The following is a 16,089-nucleotide window of genomic DNA, read 5'->3' on the forward strand; positions in this document are numbered from 1 at the left end:
CTGCAGTGAGCTATGATCATGCCACTGCATTCCAGTCTGGGCAACAGAGTGAGATACTATCTCCAAAAATATATAAAAGTAAAAAACATAAAAATTGAAAGTAAACAGGGTATAATGGATTCAGATGGCAAATGATAATAATGACTTCCGGGGGATACTGAGAGTTAACACAGCCAAAACAGAGAAAATGCTCTCAACTCATAGCTTCACTTCCAATCTCAAGAGTTGCCCATTTCAGCAAACAGCATTCATTATACACTTTATTATTCAGATCAAAAAATTAGGGCCATCCTTGACTCTTTCTTTCATACCACTCCAATCCATCAGTCAAATTCTACTTGCTGCCCTGAATCTCCATTGCACCCACCTGGACTCAAGCCACCAGCACAAGCAACGATGTCCCACCTGGTCTTTCTACTTCCACTTTTGTTTTCTTCTTGTCTGTCTTCCACACAGATCATAAACATCTCACTTTGAAAAACAAACAAACAAACAATCTAAAGGTTTTCCATCACATTTCCAAAAATCCAAACTCCTTCTTATGGCCCACAAGTTCCTAAGTGACCTGGTTTTTGGCTACTTCTCCAGCATTACTTCTTCTTACTCTCCCACTTAGTTCACTGTTCTTCAGCCACATTGGCCTCCTTTCTGTCCCTGAATTTATTGTCACCACATAGTTCTTTATGCTGGGAAATGCTCTTAGAACAGGTGCCCTCATGGCTTCCTCTTCCTCATCCTTCATGACTCAATTCAAATGTCACCTTTTTAGCAAAGACTTCTTTGACTCCATCTAAAAAGCTCTTGCCATACAGTATGCCATTCATAATTGGTCAATACCTATTTTATCTTCTCTATATTTATCAGTATTATCTTATTTATAATTAAATTTATCTTATTTATACACAGCTTATTATCTATCCCCTCTGCAATGTAATCCTCTTAAGAACAGAAAATATCTTCTTCACCACTGCAATCCTACCACCAAGAACAGGAACTAGCACTTAAAAGGTACTCAAATATCGGTCATTTAATTGACAAAATCTATGAAAATTACCATATAGTCCTTGCTGAGGACAAGATGAGAAATGTATGGGGCAGCACATGACCTCCATTCTCCAACTTAATTCAGTATTTCTTACCGAATAAGACATAGAAATGTCTGCTTATCAACCTGTTACTGTCGTATAATCTCAAATGCAAATTGACTTTCAGATTAATTGTAAGGGTCAAATGGGAAATTGTAGATTTGTAAAAAAGAGATAATGATGGCTCTGCCCTCCTCCAAATTCCTTTCCTGAAAGAAAAGTCTGTTTACAAATATCAAGCAAATGAAAACCTGCCAAATTTTGATCTCTTTCAACAACCATGTTGGTTTAATTCCATTGAAAAAAAGAAATATGACTCAGAACAATATAGGAGCCAGTCAGGCTCCTTCTCTTCCCCTGACTCATGACTGCATACTAGCGAGCCAACTTTAAGCAAACACAACCTAGTAAAACACAAAGGAGCTTGGAAAGCCTTTGCATGAATCAGCTCAAAAACATGTGTATCCAACCCAACTCTCATATTAATTCATACCTATTCTTACTAATTCCAAAAGTTTTCAATTTTCTCTTTGGTTTCTAGGTATAACCAATCTGCCTGCAAATAAATGGGAACTGTATCTCCTTTTTTCCAAAAGCCCTGCTTCTAATTTCTGTTATGTTTTATTGCATTGTCTAGAACTTGGGGGAAAAAAAAGGCTGTATCCGCAAGCCTCTTTATTTTATCCTATTTTCACAGAAATGACTCTATCATTTCATTATATAGCAAGATACTGGGATATTGGTTTGGATAGAAATTCTCCTTTGTTTTTCTTTAACTGAAGAAGTCTTCATCCAAACCATTAAATACTTTATAAAGAATGAATATTGAGTTTTATCAAACTCTTTTGTGGCATTAAGATCACCATGTGGTTTTTCATTTTTAATCTAACATTCACCTACTTTTTAAATTCAATGTATAACTTATGTTATGAAATGTTCTTTTAATATCCTGCTGAATCTGATTTGCTAGAATTTTATATTGACTTTTCCCATCCATATTCATGACTGAACTAGGTCTGTATTACTACTTTTTGGTACTTCATCAAATTTGAGATTGAAATAAAATGAACTGGATAGCTTTCCATATGTATATGGGTATGTTACAAAACAGTTGGATATAGAAAATTATTTCCTAGAAAGCTTACAAGAATGTGTCTGTGAAACCACTTAGGTTGTTTTTTATGTTTGAGAGGGAGAGAGAGAGAGGATGGGTTTCTAAATCTCACTATTAAAGAAAAAATGGGGCCGGGCGTGGTGGCTTACGCCTGTAATCCCAGCACTTTGGGAGGCTGAGGTGGGCGGATCACGAGGTCAGGAGATCAAGAACATCCTGGTTAACATGGTGAAATCCTGTCTCTACTAAAAACACAAAAAAAAAAAAAAAAAAAAAATTAGCCGGGCGTGGTGGCGGGCGCCTGTAGTCGCAGCTACTCGGGAGGCTGAGGCAGGAGAATGGCGTGAACCCGGGAGGCAGAGCTTGCAATGAGCCGAGATCGTGCCACTGCACTCCAGCCTGGGCGACAGAGCAAGACTCCATCTCCAAAAAAAAAAAAAAAAAAAAAAAGAGAGAGAGAAAAGAAAAAATGGAAAAGGTTATTTGACTATGCAAGTCCTTATTTAATCAGAAAATACTGAGTACTTCTCTCTGTGCTAGGCAAGAATAAGCAAAACAGCCATCAATTCTACCATCAAAGAAATTATGATATACTTGGGGAGAAAGAGACATAAATACCCAGAAATAATTGTTAACAGTGTTAAGTATGAAAACAAAGTATAAGGAGCTATGAGAGCAGATGGCACAGGGACCCAAACCTAGTCTGTGAAGAGTAAGGTTCAGTTTCCCCATGACATGAAACTTGAGTAGAAATCTAAGGATTAATAGGAATTAAGTGTTCAAAACACACAAAACAAACAGGACGTGCAAAGGTCCTGGTGCAAAAGAGAACAGTATTAGATGAACAGAAAGAAGATCAATATGGCCAGAGTGCAGGAGCCCAAGGGAAAAGAATGCAAGGCCTGGATGGCAAGAAACAGGTCAGATCAGGGAGGACTGGAAGACAAGTTGAAAGTATCTATCTTTATCTTGAGAACAATGGGAAGCTATTTAGGGGAATTTCAAGCAGAAGAATGACATAATCACAGTCTTCTATTTCTCTAGCTGATTTTTATATCTGCTAGGAAATTTTAGATTTCATCAAGATTTCCAAATATCTTACCGCACAACTCTGCATAGCAGTCTCTCACACTATTTAGGATCTCTTCCTGATCCTCTTTTTAACTTTTTAAACGATTTCCCCCATTATTTTTCTTTTCCAATTAGATTTGCTGTAGGTACTCATATATTATTGGGATTTTTCAGAAAGTCCACTCTCGAATTTATCCTACTGTATTTCTATGTCATTTTTATTATTTCCTTCCTCCAGCTTATTTTTTTATTTCCACCCTGACCCACTATTTATCTTTTAATGAACAAGAGGTAACGCCCAGAACTATGACATCTATTCTGGACCACACATTAATTTTTCACGTATGCCTTCTCTGGTTCTACTTCTTGTTTATTCTCTACCTAATCTCCAATACTACGTACTTCAGATTCATGTTTCTGGCTATATTTTCAACAATAATATCACTATTTCCCTTTTTCAAGGTTGATAAGGATGATGATGACTATCATTTACTGAGCATTTACTATACACCAGGCACTGTTGTAAGAACTTCACATGAATCCATTTAATTCTCATTGAAATTCTGTGTAATACAAGAACAGAAAACCAAATACCGCATGTTCTCACTCATAAGTGGGAGTTGAACAATGAGAACACATAGACACAGGGAGGGGAACATCATACACCGGGGCCTGTCGAGGGATGGGGGGCTAGGGGAGGGATAGCATTAGGAGAAATACCTAATGTAGAGATGGGTTGATGGGTGCAGCAAACCACCATGACATGTATATACCTATGTAACAAACCTGCACATTCTGCACATGTATCCCAGAACTTAAAGTATAATAAAATAAATAAATAAATAAAAGAAATTCTGTGTAATAGATACTAATCCCTATTTTATAATGAGGTAACTGAGACAAGAGAGGTAAGGTAACTTGCCCGAGGTCACACAGCTACTAAGTGAAATTAAAATGTGCGGACAGGTCATACTTGTTAGCTTGACTCCAGAGAGTAAGCTGCACTGCCTCTTATGGGTAAAAAGTAGTTACCCTTTCTTCTCTTGAACTGAATCAGGCTAAAGACTGAGCTAAGCTACCCCTAAAGGAAGAAGACCCTGAAAACTGATTTAAAACAAGCAAAATATGCATCCCAAATAATAATTATCAACCAAATGGCTTTTTCAGTTTTGTTATTTATAATTCTATTTGAATTTCATCTACATAAATGGCTTGCATAATTCCTGTTCTTACTCATTTAGTGGCATACTGTTAACCTAATAGAAGATCAGTTTTGGTAACTCTTCTAGAGATATCTGAGGTATATGCTCTGTTTTTTGAGAATAATGTTTAATATAGAAAAGGGTCGGCATAATTATATTATTTCCTATGCACCATTTCTTATCTACTTGCTATATTATGGACATAGAGTGGCGTGCTAATACTTCCCACAAGGGTAAGCAGTAGATAGCATGATGGTTAAGTGCACCAGTTCTGAAATCAGATTGCGTGTTGCTCTCTTCTCATACTAATGTGTATATTTAGCTCCTTAACAACTCACTTCACCAAGTATTATTGTTTAAAGTCTTAGCCATAAAGGCCTATCATAGCTAATTATCCCTAAAGAAGAATACAGGCATCAGCCAAATCAAACAGAGCAGAAACTCCCCAAATGGGCTATCTCCACTATGTAAGGGCTAGCTCTACATTTCCTGTTTAAAACATGCAGCTGCCCACAGGCAAGCTAAATCAAACAGACTACTCCAATAGCAGTATGTCTTCACATTCTGTTTTACCAAGTTATGTTCATTCTCACTGCTTTTATGCCAATTTGTGATTATGCAATTTAATATTTAATTAAATATTATGAAATATGAGTACAAAAAGGGTGTTTCTATGAAAACAGATAAATGTTTTGGGAAAACACTGAAAGCTTTGGAAAGGTAAATCTCAAAATGTTAGAAAGGAAAAATTGTTATAAAAAATATAAAAATCGAGTAGGATTCCATACTCAGTTTGCTAAGCTCTTGTTCTACTTTATGGAAATCTGAATTGGAAACAGGAGACAAGCATTATATGTTGTTGATGCAAGAAAGATGATAGCAGTCTCCAGTCAGTATATGCTTTAAGTTAAAAATCAAATGCTCATGAAAATTTATATCAATTTATGTAATTCCCTACCTTAATTGTCATTTTCAATTAATCAACCATTGGCTCCACTTGTATCCTATACATACAAGAGAACACTAGGTGGCATTCAGGCTAGGCTGAGCTGGTCTGCTTTCCCATGAAGAACCTGTAACATATACGCTTATATACTTAAAAAGTATATCATGCAACTGCTTACTTATAAGGGTCTGACTTTTGCGTGCACAGTGGAATGTATCAATTTGCTGGTCAACTTATTAATTCCACTCTTGCTTGTTGATGGATAATCAAAGTAAGATTTCCTGCTATATTGCTTTGGGGATGGTGAAGGAAGAAAAAACCTCTTTATTTCTTTGAGTAACATTTCTTCACTGAGTCTTTCTAATCTTGGGTTTTCCTTTGTCATGTTTTCCTTGTTTCTCCCTCATCCTACTTTAATCTCCTTACTTTTTGGCCTGTGCCACTTTGCTGAATGGGCAAATCACCCTAGAGGTTATTTAATCCTATTCAGGTCAACAGAGAAAAAAGTATACAAAACAACAACTGCATTTGTGGGTTTTTTCCCACTATAAAATATTTTAAAGTAGTTGCTTCTAAGAGGCTGTCATAGATCAACCTTTATTGTCAGTGCAAACTCACAGTACTGCATTCCCATCGTAACTTTCCTCAATAGATTATGAAAAGATATCAAATAAAAATTAAAATTTAAGGGAACAATGAGGCTTCAGTGTGTGTGTGTGTGTGTGTGTGTGTGTGTTTGTATGTCTATGCACATAAGTTAATCCAACAAAATTAACACATAAATACTTGGCTAAATCTGATGTCCTAATGGAATAGTTACAGTGAAGTCCCATAGAGAGATCATCAATCTTTAGAACATAATTCAGACTAAAATTCTGCAATGAAGCAGCTTTCGGATCAAAACTCCAAAAATAAATGAATGCCAAATGACTTCACTGAACCTTAATCCTAAACAGAAGACCTTATGGCTACTACATACCTTGACTTACTAAAAATTACTTCCCCTTCCTGAAAGGGGAAATTGGGTGACATAAGCAAGGTCCTTTCTTTGCAGGAAAAAAACAAAAAGGAATCAACAGTTTGCCCTGCTTCTGCTCAGGAAAGAAAGCTATTGTGATCTCTTGTTCTTTATTAAGCAAAGAATATCACTCCAGAGCAAAAAGTGGTCATTTCAGCATGTCTGTAAGCAGCACTTACAATGGAATGCTTCAGAATCCCTTTTGAGAGCTAAGGAAGTAATTGTGAAGAAACATTTATTATCCATCCACCCTCATTTACCTAACCAGTTGGGTCATTGCCAATGGAAGGTGGGTAGACAGGAGAAAAAAAGTAATGTGTACAGACACACTGCCATAGCAATTAACATCACATTTATTTCTACTACATGTTTACCTTTTCTAGAAAACATGTACAAAAATAGAAAAGACAATGTTGCAGAATAAAAACCACTGCACAGATGAAATTGTTAATAGTTGGGATTATTTTCTCTTCTTAATGCCGTGTTCCCCAGGGAAATATACATATAGTTGCTTGACCATACTACCCATTTCCACCTCCAAAAAAAAAATTCCCTCCTTAATTGATGTCTATTTCCTTATAAGGAACAAAAGTCTCAAAAATAACATTGTTCCAGCAATGATCTTCCTTAGGACATTTTCGAGAACACTTGGCAACAAAAAGTCAGTCTTATGGTGTACCATAAATGAGAAGGGTGATAAAACTGCATATGTAGGGAGTTTTTAAATATATAATATTGTGTACAATTTTAAAGATTTATAAATCTGCACAGTTTTGATTATTTTCTTTAACATATATAAATTATTAAAACAAATCCAAGATGATGAAGAGTATCTGAAGAAACCAGAGAAGAAAAATAGTCAACTATCTATATACTCTCAAAGCTGTTTACGATGAGATCAATTTTACAGGTTAAAGCCTGTAATAAGCCTTATAGAAAGTTTATCAGTCCATTCTTCAGGCTAACATAATCCTGATAACAAACGGAGCTTCCTCTAATACACATGATGGACCAATTTCATTTATGCAGATATACTGAAAAATTTTTTTTTTGAAAAGTTAAAAATTCCTCAATTTTTCATTCCTGGTACCACTACCACAATTTACAGGGCAATATACTTGATGTAATGAAAAGAAAAAGAAAAAGACAAGGCTACAACAGACAAAAGACCTCAGGAATGTACATCTAATTGACACTACATTGCATTAATCAATAACTGCACTTTTTGCAAACTGTGGCTACGACAGTCCTGAACAAGAAGGGTTTCCTGTTTAAGCTGCAATAACTTTTCTGTCTATGGATCATCGTTCCTTCTGCGGCAGATTTTTACAGTTCCTCTAATGCATTTGGGAGGACTGTCCCAAAGTAAGCTGCAGTTTTCCTGACAACTCCTCTCTCCCCTACTAAGAACTGTAGCCCTTTTCTGCTGTTTTTCGAACCTTCTGCTACCATATCCACCACTTCCACCACCAGATCCATAACCACCACCATAGGGACTGCCCGAGCTTCTTCCACCAGAACTGTCCCCTTTCATGGGTCCATAATTTGATTGCTGTTGTCCACTATAATTTCCAAAATCATTATAGTTCCCACCACCACCATAGTTACCACCACCAAAATTTCCTCCTTCATTGTAACCATCATATCTTCCACCATCTCCACCATATCCACCACCTTGGTTTCCATATCCTGGTCCACCACCACCATAGCCCCCTCTACTACTATAACCAGGACCACCACCATAGTTGCCACCATCACCTCCAAATCCATTATATCCACCATCACCTCCTCCATAACTACCTCTGCTGCCACCACCTCCACCACCATAGCTCCTCCACCACCTCCAAAGTTTCCTCCGCGACCCATAAAATTGCCAGATCCACCTCCACGACCTCTCTGTGATCCAGCAGACTGCATCTCTTGTTTAGAAAGGGCCTTTTTCACTTCACAATTATGCCCATTAATAGTGTGGTATTTCTGAACAACAATTTTATCAACTGTATCATGCTCATCAAAAGTTACAAAAGCAAATCCTCTCTTTTTCCCACTCTGCCTGTCTTCCATAACTTCTATGGTTTCAATCTTGCCATACTTTTCAAAGAAGTCTCTCAAATTATATTCTTCTGTATCTTCTTTAATACCACCAACAAAAATTTTCTTCACTGTCAGATGGGCACCAGGCTTTACAGAATCCTCTCTAGAAACAGCTCTCTTTGGTTCCACTGCACACCCATCAACCTTGTGTGGTCAAGCACACATTGCTGCATCCACCTCTTCAACACAAGAATAAGTCACAAAACCAAAGCCCCTGGAACGTTTTGTTTGGGGGTCTCTCATTACCACACAATCTGTGAGTGTGCCCCATTTCTCAAAATGTTCTCTTAAACTATCATCTGTAGTTTCAAAGCTCAGACCACCAATAAACAGTTTTCTCAACTTCTCTGGTTCCTTTGGATCATGGCCCTCCATTTTGAGACCAGACTCGCCTCTTCCAACTCGAGTTCAATATTGATATACTGAAAAATTTTTTAATCAGCAAACTGAATGTTGATAATAAACTCAATCTATTGGGAAAAAAATGCACTTGCAGATAATTTATCCAGAATCTCCAGGATCTACTCTGTTCTGGATGGATGTCGTCTCCAACGGTCTGGAAATTTTAACCCCCAAATGTTAAAATGATGAAAAAATATAGATCCAGCCCCAAATCTTCTAAGTGAATTCATTTGTTTTTTCTTAATATTACATGATTTAAGGATTGAAGCCTCTCTCTCTCTCTGTCACACACACACACACACACACACCATAAAAGTAATACAACACTTATAAAGGATTTATTTGCTGCCTCAAAGTAAGACTAAATGAGGAAATTCACCACTCATGCATTATCTGCTATTCCACTATGACGTCATTCTCATCATCAATTACGATCAGCAACTTCTTATCTATTTTGCTTAGACTAGGCATCTATGTCCTCATCAACTTTTTACTATCCAGTATATCACATTATTGCCCCCTGATATTGCAAAATATTCTTTTTTTTTTTTTTTGAAATGAAGTTTTGCTCTTGTTGCCCAGGCTGGAGTGCAATAGCGTGATCTCGGCTCACCACAACCTCTGCCTCCCAGGTTCAAGCAATTTCCCTGCCTCAGCCTCTCAGGTAGCTGGGATTACAGGCATGTGCCACCACACCTGGCTAATTTTGTATTTTTAGTAGAGATGGGGTTTCTCTATGTTGGTCAGGCTGCTCTTGAACTCCCGACCTCAGGTGATCTGCCCACCTCGCCTCTCAAAGTGCTGGAATTACAGGCGTGATCCACTGTGCCCGGCCTCTTTTTTATGTTTTATTTTTTAGCAACTAATGTAACATTAAAAATGCATCGAGGGCCGGGTATGGTGGCTCATGCCTGTAATCCCAGCACTTTGGGAAGCCAAGGTGAGGTGGGAGGATAGCTTGAGCTCAGCCTGGGCAACATGGTGAGATCCCATCTCTTAAAAAAAAAGGCATTTAGATCATAATACCATAAATCATTGCTTTAAAAGAAATTAGGGTTACCTACAGGAAGAAATCTCACTATTAATCTGAGGAGGCATGTCACAGCAACCAAAGAACTCTGATATTAGTTTATAGGACAAGAATGTAGAAATACTGCCACACACAAATTATTTATCAATTAAAAAACATTTCGTATCCAATATTTAATGGAATATCTGACAATTCTGCTCTTATACTGGTGATATAATGTGAAAGGAGAAGGGTAGGTTCAAATTTCCCAGTTACTTCAACTCCCAAACAGTAGCCTCAGTGAAGAAAGGATCTTTATTAGAATAATCATATTACTCCACTCAAAAGAGAAGGCCTATTCTAATATTATAACCTAAGCCTTGTTGTAACATACATCTTCAAGAAATATTTGAAGAGAATTAGTCAAATTAGCTGTACGTGCTCACATAGAAAGATCACCAAAAAGCCCAGATATGACTTTCAGCCTAGATAATTATTCTAGAAACTCTGATAGCCTCCACCATGTACTACTGCCTTGAAAGAAGCTTCTTGGCTCTAAGATGGGTTAAAGAAAATAATTAAAAGCATTATTTGCCCATTATTTACATCTGTATACTTAAAATATAATGAATATTACCAAAATTAGAATAAGACATTCCTATCATAGCTTCAGCTTTTATTTTTAGTCATTTAGTGGTTGCCAGGGGCTAAGCAGAAAAGTAACTGCTAATGAATATGGGTTTCCTTTGGGGTGATAAAAATGTTCTGGAATTATATATTGATGATAGTTGCAAAATTTTTTTTTTTTTTTTGAGACACAGTCTTGTTCTGTCACCCAGGCTGGAGTGCAGTGGCGTGATCTCGGCTCTACTGCAACGTCCGCCTCCCAGATTCAAGCAATTTTCCTGTCTCTGTCTCCCAAGTAGCTGGAATTACAGGTACATGCCACCACACATGGCTAATTTTTGTATTTTTAGTAGAGACAGGATTTCACAATTTTGGCCAGGTTGGTCTCCAACTCCTGACCTCAGGTGATCCACCTGCCTCAGCCTCCCAAAGTGCTGGGATTACAGGCGTGAACCACCGCTCCCAGCCGCACAATTTTTTTTTAATTTCCCAGTTTTATTGTGATTGCTATGTTTTTAATATTTATCCCCTCCCAAAGTTACGTTGAAGTTTAATTCCCATTGTAATTGTATTAAGAGGTGATACCTTTAAGAGGTGATTAGCCCATGAGGGCTGTGCCCTTATGAATGATTTAATGCTACTGTCTCAGAAGTAGGTTTCTCATAAAAAATGAATTTGATCCCCTTTCCTTTCCCTTGCCCTCTCTTCGCCCTTTTGCCATGGGACAATGCAGCAAGAAGGTCCTTGCCAGATGCCAGTCCCTGACTTGGACTTCCCAGTTCTAAAACTGTGAGAAATATATTTCCATTCATTATAAATGACCTAATCTCAGGTTTTCTGTTATAGCAGCACAAAATAGACTGTCATAGTTGTAAAATACACATAACATAAAGTTAACATATTAATCATTTTTAAGTGTACAGTTCAGTAGTACTAAATACATTCACACCATCATGCAACCATCATCACTATTCAAAACATTTTTATCACACCAAAATGAAACTGTGTACCCATTAAATACTAATTCTGCATTCTATCCTCCACTGCACCCCTGGCAACCACCATACTACTTCCTGTCTCTATGATTTTTGACTACACTCTATACCGCATAAGTAGAACCATATAGTATTCGTCTTTCTGTGACAGACTTATATCAGCATAATGTTCTGAAGATTCATCCATGTTGTGGCATATGTCAGATTTTAATTGTTGTATCATCTTGCTGTATTGAACCATTTATTAATATATAATGTCCTTCTTTGTCTCTTACAACATTTTGATTTAAAGCCTATTTTGTCTGATAACAGTATAGCCACTCTTGCTCTCTTTTGGTTACTATTGCATGGAGTATCTTTTTCAATCCTTTCACTTTCAATCTATTTGTGTCTCTGGATCTAAAGTGAGCCTCCTGTAGACAGGATATAAGTGAATCATGTTTTTCTAATCCATTCTGCCAATCTCTGTCTTTTGGTTGAAGAGTTTAACGCATTTAAGTTCAAAGCATTTATTGATATATACTTCTGTCATTTTGCTATTTGTTTTCTATACGCTTTATACATTTTTGTCCATCATTTCCTGCATTACTGCCTTCTTTGTATTTCACTGACTTTGTTGTAGTAAAATGTTTAAATTCCTTCCTTATTTCCTTTTGTGTATATTCTATAGCTATTTTCTTTGTGGTTACTATGGGGATTACATTTAACATGCTAAAGTTAAAACATTCTAATTTAAATTATTACCAGCTTAACTTCAACAACATACTAAAACTCTGCTCCCATAACAGCTCCATTTCCTCCCCTTTTGGCTGTTGATGTCAAAAAATTATATCTTTAGACACTGTGTGGCCAAAAACAAAAACTAATAATTATTTTAAATGTGATAGTTTCTTAAATTATGTAGAAAAAAAATGTGGAGTTACAAACCAAAGTGACAATAATACTAGCTTTTGGACTAATGATTGTTTTTCTTAATGTATTACTCTTAAATCATGAAGAAAACAAAAAAAGTGGGGTTACAAACTGTTGTTACAATAATACTTGCTTTCATAATTACCCATGTATATACCTTTATTGAGATCTTTATTTTTTCATACAGCTGTGAGTTACTGTCTAGTCTTCTTTCATTACACTCTGCAGTACTCCCTTAAGCACTTCTTGCAGGACAGATCCAGTGGTAATGAAATCCCTCATCTTTTGTTTATCTGAGAATGTCTTAATTTCTCCCTCACTTTGGTAGGACAGTTTTGCCAGAAATAGAATTATTGGCTGATAGTTTATTTCTTTTAGTACTTTGAATATGCCAGCCCACAGCCTTTTGGCCTCCAAAGTTTCTGATGAGAAATCTGCCAATAATAATATTAAGGATCCCTGGTATGTGATAAGTTGCTTCTCTCACTGCTTTCAAGATTCTCTGTCATTCAAAAATATGATTTTTTAAGAGATAGGGTCTTGCTCTGTTGCCTAGGCTGGAGTGTGGTGGCATAATCACAGCAAACTCCTAGGCTCAAGCAATCTCTCATCTCAGCCTCCCAAGTATCCTGAGTAACTGGGACTACAGGTGCATGCCAACACACCTGACTCATTTTTTTATTATTATTTTTTAGAGAGGTGGGTTCTCACTATGTTGCCCAGGCTGACCTTGAATTCCTGGCCTCAGATGATCCTCTCACCTCAGCCTCCTGAGTAGCTGGGACTGTAGGCACAAACCACCACACCTGGCTGTCAAAGTATGATTATGTGCCTTGGTGTGGGTCTCTTTGGGTTCACACTACTTGGAGTTCATTGAACTTCTTGGATGTTTATATTCATGTATTTCACCAGCTTTGAAAAGTTTTCAGCATTAAGCCTTCAAATATTCCCTCTTCCCCTTTCTCTCCCTCTTCTCCTTCTGGGACTCCAACAATGTTTATGTTGGTCCACTTGATAGTGTCACACAGATTCCTTAAGCTCTGTTTATTTTTCTTCAGTATTTTTTCTTTCTGTTCCTCAGACTCAATAATTTCCATTATTCTCTCTTCAAGTTTGCTGATTCATTCTTCTGCCTGCTCAAATATGCCTTTAAATTCTGCTAATGGATTTTTCATTTTAATTATTTTATTTTCTAGCTCCAGAATTTCTTTTTGGTTTCTTTTTAGGTTTTCCGTTTATTGAGATTTCCACTTTGTTCATACATTATGTTCTTGACTTTCCCCACGTCTTCCTTTAGTTCCCTAAGCATCTTTAAGACAGTTGTTCAAAGTCTTTGTCAAGTAGATTTGACATGAGGTCTTTTTCAGGAACAGTTTCTGTTGATTCAGTTTTTTCCTTGGAATGAGCCATACTTTTCTGTTTCTTTGTATGCTTTGTCATTTTTATGTTGAAAACTAGAATCTAATAATATGGTTACTCTGGAAATCAGACTCTCCTCTTTCCTCAGGGTTTGCTGGGTTTTGTTGTTATTTCTATTTATTGTTTTTGTCTTGATTGGTATTGTCTTTGTGCCAATGATCAGCCTGAAATGTAAACTTAAGGTTTTCCCAGGTCTTTTCCAAACCTGTGCCTTTCCCTGGGCATGCACAGTCACTTTCTAATTTTTCCTCACATATGCCATTGTTTTTGAATATTCTAGCCTTTCATGTCTGCTCCCAAAAAGAGAAAAATGAGGAGGTAAAGGTGCTAACCCTTTAAATCCCCTGGAAATCACTTCAGCTGAAGGGGGAGGGGACTGCAACAATGGGGGTAGGTATACAACAAAGGCTGCCATCCTCTCTCTGCACCTCTGTGAGCAGAAATAGCAATCAGAGCACAGATCCCCAATATTTGGAGGACAAGGTGCTTTTTGCCCACTCTAGCTCCCATGAGCTGTGTGAAAACTGTTTCTGGAACACCTGTTGGCACAACTGCCTGCCATGGGGCTGGGATAGTGGATGGGTAGCTGCTACCATGCGAAGAGCTGTAACTGACCAAAAATAACCACAATTAGATCCAAACCTTCTCCCTGGAAAGTGAAAGCCTTCAGTAGACTCCAGAGATCCAAAATAGTTATATCAGACAGATTCTGCCAGTGCAGTTATTGTCTAGGTGAGGTAAGACCTTCTGATGCTTCCCACTCCGTCTTACCAAAATCCTCTTCTGATAGTTGCATAACTTTGTGAATACACTAAAAACCACTGAAATGCATACTATAAAAGGGTAAATTTTACCATATGTAAATTATACCTCAATTTTTACAAAATGAATAAATATATAAAACATATAGTCTGTCTGTAAGAAACTTGTTTTCATGATATAAACACTTTTCTTAAAAACAATGTCACAACAGGTAACCAACAATTTTTATCACATTTCAATGTATTAATCAAACTTTAGGTTAAAAGGGACTTTAAAAAGAAAAGTTGCAAACTAAAACAAAAACTACGGATGGGATTGTACCAGTTACTCACAATATTCCATTAGGGTAAGTAACGAATCATTGGTACATTCTAAGCATCATAAATGATCTTGGTTAAAGACTTATTTATACAAGGTAAAGATTATAAACTTTTAAAATAAGCTTTATAAACTTCTGATCAAGAGTAAAACTTCTAATGAGGAGTCGTCTGCTAATTTTTACTCTGTACCACAATAAATATCCAAAACCTAGTGTATGCTCTTGTTATTACTCAATTCCATTAATTCCCTTCTAAGAAAAAGAAAGTAATTCTAACCAAAACAAAGCTTCCTGCTAGTCTTCAAGAAGGTAGACATTACTATATTCTGTGCATTAAAAATTTTCAACTCTAATCAGAACTACTGGAACTCAGAACCATTGCACATAATAGCTTAACATCTTACTAATTCAAATTAACAGAACCAGCGGGCTGTATAAATTACTACTGTAAAATTATGTGTGACTTATTAATATATTAAAATAATGTTATTATTCCTACTACACAGAATAATTCGTTTTAATTTGAGCAAGGCATACTGAATTGCTAAGCCAAGAATCTGCCTAGGTCTATCCCATTAAGTCAACAACTATTAGCTGAGTAGTTACTATGTCCACAACATAGTGATGAATAAAAAGATGTTAGGCTCCACTCAAAGAATTTACAATATAATACAAGATGGAAATGCCCAGCTAATATAAACTGAGGGCAAATTATAAATTTTGAGGATCTTATACTTTAACATATATGTTATGAAGAAATCATTAAACAATCTAAACTATCTACTGTATCAGACAAAACTAGCAGCTGTGAGGCTAACACAATAGTCAAGATAAGGATGAAGAATCTAAACTAAGGCTATGGAGCCAGTTACAGTAGCTTGTAATCCCAGCAACTCGAGAGGCTGAGGTGGGAGGATCCCTTGAGCCCAGGAGTTTTATATATATATATGTATGATATATAATACATATATAAACTCACTGCTATGATCATTATATATACGATCATTGTATACATGACATATAATATGCCTGTACGTTATATATATATGAAATACATAATGATCATATATATATATATACACATATATATTTTTGAGAATGAAGACTCTAATGG

General features: G+C 36.6%; 2 protein-coding genes and 1 pseudogene across 2 annotated transcripts in view; 1 reads left to right on the forward strand and 2 right to left on the reverse strand.

Annotated features, from left to right (window-relative positions):
- The window catches only part of LOC134810593 (uncharacterized), a 277,013-nt gene that overhangs the window by 214,234 nt on the left and 46,690 nt on the right, over positions 1-16,089 (forward strand). The window lies entirely within an intron of this gene.
- The window catches only part of NBPF7P (NBPF member 7), a 548,664-nt gene that overhangs the window by 161,555 nt on the left and 371,020 nt on the right, over positions 1-16,089 (reverse strand). The window lies entirely within an intron of this gene.
- Positions 5,612-8,930, reverse strand: LOC744520 (heterogeneous nuclear ribonucleoprotein A3-like; annotated as a pseudogene).

This window comes from Pan troglodytes, chromosome 1, assembly GCF_028858775.2.
Source record: "Pan troglodytes isolate AG18354 chromosome 1, NHGRI_mPanTro3-v2.0_pri, whole genome shotgun sequence".
In the NCBI taxonomy this organism is placed as follows: domain Eukaryota; kingdom Metazoa; phylum Chordata; class Mammalia; order Primates; family Hominidae; genus Pan; species Pan troglodytes.